Consider the following 3,264-nt stretch of genomic DNA (forward strand, 5'->3'; position numbering starts at 1 on the left):
ACAATAACACCGTTAGTCTTTCCACAAGACTCCCATGACGTTATAGTGTGACGTTATGAGTCGACGTTAAAGTAACATTCTCACAACATACTGCACTTGTTTTATCCTGTTTTAGATGTATACTCTGTTTAAACATTTAAACTCTTACAATAACACCGTTAAAATACCAATGTGATCATTTCTTGTCTTTTTATGTTGGAAAAACAAATTGTACAATTATATGTGGACATACGCTCCATAGTTGTACAAGTATACATGGATATATTGTACTTTTCATAATAAAACATACTTGAAACAAGAAAAAGCATGTTAATTGTGAAAACAATTTCGTTATTGATTTTTACATTGCTTCTCCCTGTCTCATGTTGACGTTTGTCATGAATCTTGACCTGGAGGCAGAACTGTGCGATTTCCTCTAGATATGTCAGCTGCAAAGTCAGAATTGGCTGTGGAAAATAATGTTGTTTTATGGTCTTAATTTAAGGGAAGGATTAGCAGTGTGGTTAGGGTTGAGGTAAGGATTAAAATCTGATTGTATTACTTTGTGCCTGTGCCAGCTAGTGAATACTTTGCTGAACTGCCTAGAGGGCAAGATTCATACCAATAAATGCCAACCTGCCTCCAGGGCAAGATTCATGACAATAAATGCCAACCTGCCTCCAGAACAAGATTCATGACAATAAATGCCAACCTGCCTCCAGAACAAGATTCATAACAATAAATGCCAACCTGCCTCCAGGGCAAGATTCATGACAATAAATACCAACCTGCCTCCAGGGCAAGATTCATGACAATAAATGCCAACCTGCCTCCCAGTCATCCCCTCCTTATCTTTACAAGGCTGCAGAACCTGCAAGCTAGTGATGTGGGGGTTCTCTCATAACCCTCAGTCCCCAGGTGGGTAGATGGCAGGTTGAATAAAGAGAAGCTAGTGATGTGGGGGTTCTCTCATAACCCTCAGTCCCCAGGTGGGTAGATGGCAGGTTGAATAAAGAGAAGCTAGTGATGTGGGGGGTTCTCTCATAACCCTCAGTCCCCAGGTGGGTAGATGGCAGGTTGAATAAAGAGAAGCTAGTGATGTGGGGGTTCTCTCATAACCCTCAGTCCCCAGGTGGGTAGATGGCAGGTTGAATAAAGAGAAGCTAGTGATGTGGGGGTTCTCTCATAACCCTCAGTCCCCAGGTGGGTAGATGGCAGGTTGAATAAATAGAAAACAATAGGCTATATAAATCAATCCATAAATGTATAGTTATTATGTAATTTACACAAAACATTAAGGACACCTTTCTTTCCATGACAAACTGACCAGGCGTAACTCAGTATTAGGAAGGTATCCTTAATATTTTGTCCACTCAGTGGCTCTGACCCTTTACGTAACAGTCAATCCTCTTTACCAGGAAACCTTCCTTAAATTTCCCCAAATGTTTCCACACTGCTGCTCTCTCACAGCTGCTCCAGGGCCTCTTGGGTTGAGGAGTCATTCTCTTCTAACCTGATCACAGCTGCTCCAGGGCCTCTTGGGTTGAGGAGTCATTCTCTTCTAACCTGATCACAGCTGCTCCAGGGCCTCTTGGGTTGAGGAGTCATTCTCTTCTAACCTGATCACAAACAAAGACAAGATTCAAACAAATAAACATGATGGTCCAACATAATGGGGGGGGGTATAGGGAAGGTAGGGGACAGGAGGGGGTATAGGGAAGGTAGGGGAGAGGAGGGGGTATAGGGAAGGTAGGGGAGAGGAGGGGTTATAGGGAAGGTAGGGGAGAGGAGGGGGTATAGGGAAGGTAGGGGAGAGGAGGGGGTATAGGGAAGGTAGGGGAGAGGAGGGGTATAGGGAAGGTAGAGGAGAGGAGGGGGTATAGGGAAGGTAGGGGACAGGAGGGGGTATAGGGAAGGTAGGGGAGAGGAGGGGGGTATAGGGAAGGTAGGGGAGAGGAGGGGGGGTATAGGGAAGGTAGGGGAGAGGAGGGGGTATAGGGAAGGTAGGGGAGAGGAGGGGTATAGGGAAGGTAGGGGAGAGGAGGGGGTATAGGGAAGGTAGGGGAGAGGAGGGGAGGTATAGGGAAGGTAGGGGAGAGGAGGAGGGTATAGGGAAGGTAGGGGAGAGGAGGGGGTATAGGGAAGGTAGGGGAGAGGAGGGGGGGTATAGGGAAGGTAGGGGAGAGGAGGGGGTATAGGGAAGGTAGGGGGGAGGAGGATTAGGGTATAGGGAAGGTAGGGGAGAGGAGGGGTATAGGGAAGGTAGGGGAGAGGAGGGGTTATAGGGAAGGTAGGGGAGAGGAGGGGGTATAGGGAAGGTAGGGGGAGAGGAGGGGGTATAGGGAAGGTAGGGGAGAGGAGGGGGTATAGGGAAGGTAGGGGAGAGGAGGGGTTATAGGGAAGGTAGGGGAGAGGAGGGGGGTATAGGGAAGGTAGGGGAGAGGAGGGGTTATAGGGGGAGAGGAGGGGGTATAAGGGAGAGGAGGGTGTATAGGGAAGGTAGGGGAGAGGAGGGGGTATAGGGAAGGTAGGGGAGAGGAGGGGGTATAAGGGAGAGGAGGGGGTATAGGGAAGGTAGGGGAGAGGAGGGGGTATAGGGAAGGTAGGGGAGAGGAGGGGGGGGTATAGGGAAGGTAGGGGAGAGGAGGGGGTATAGGGAAGGTAGGGGAGAGGAGGGGGGGTATAGGGAAGGTAGGGGAGAGGAGGGGGTATAGGGAAGGTAGAGGAGAGGAGGGGTATAGGGAAGGTAGGGGAGAGGAGGGGGGTATAGGGAAGGTAGGGGAGAGGAGGGGTTATAGGGGAGAGGAGGGGGTATAAGGGAGAGGAGGGTGTATAGGGAAGGTAGGGGAGAGGAGGGGGTATAGGGAAGGTAGGGGAGAGGAGGGGGTATAAGGGAGAGGAGGGGGTATAGGGAAGGTAGGGGAGAGGAGGGGGTATAGGGAAGGTAGGGGAGAGGAGGGGGGTATAGGGAAGGTAGGGGAGAGGAGGGGGTATAGGGAAGGTAGGGGAGAGGAGGGGGGGTATAGGGAAGGTAGGGGAGAGGAGGGGGTATAGGGAAGGTAGAGGAGAGGAGGGGGTATAGGGAAGGTAGGGGAGAGGAGGGGGTATAGGGAAGGTAGGGGAGAGGAGGGGGTATAGGGAAGGTAGAGGAGAGGAGGGGGTATAGGGAATGTAGGGGAGAGGAGGGGGTATAGGGAATGTAGGGGAGAGGAGGGGGTATAGGGAAGGTAGGGGAGAGGAGGGGGGTGTAGGGAAGGTAGGGGAGAGGAGGGGGTTATAGGGAAG

This window comes from Salmo salar, unplaced genomic scaffold (genome assembly GCF_905237065.1).
Source record: "Salmo salar unplaced genomic scaffold, Ssal_v3.1, whole genome shotgun sequence".
NCBI lineage: Eukaryota > Metazoa > Chordata > Actinopteri > Salmoniformes > Salmonidae > Salmo > Salmo salar.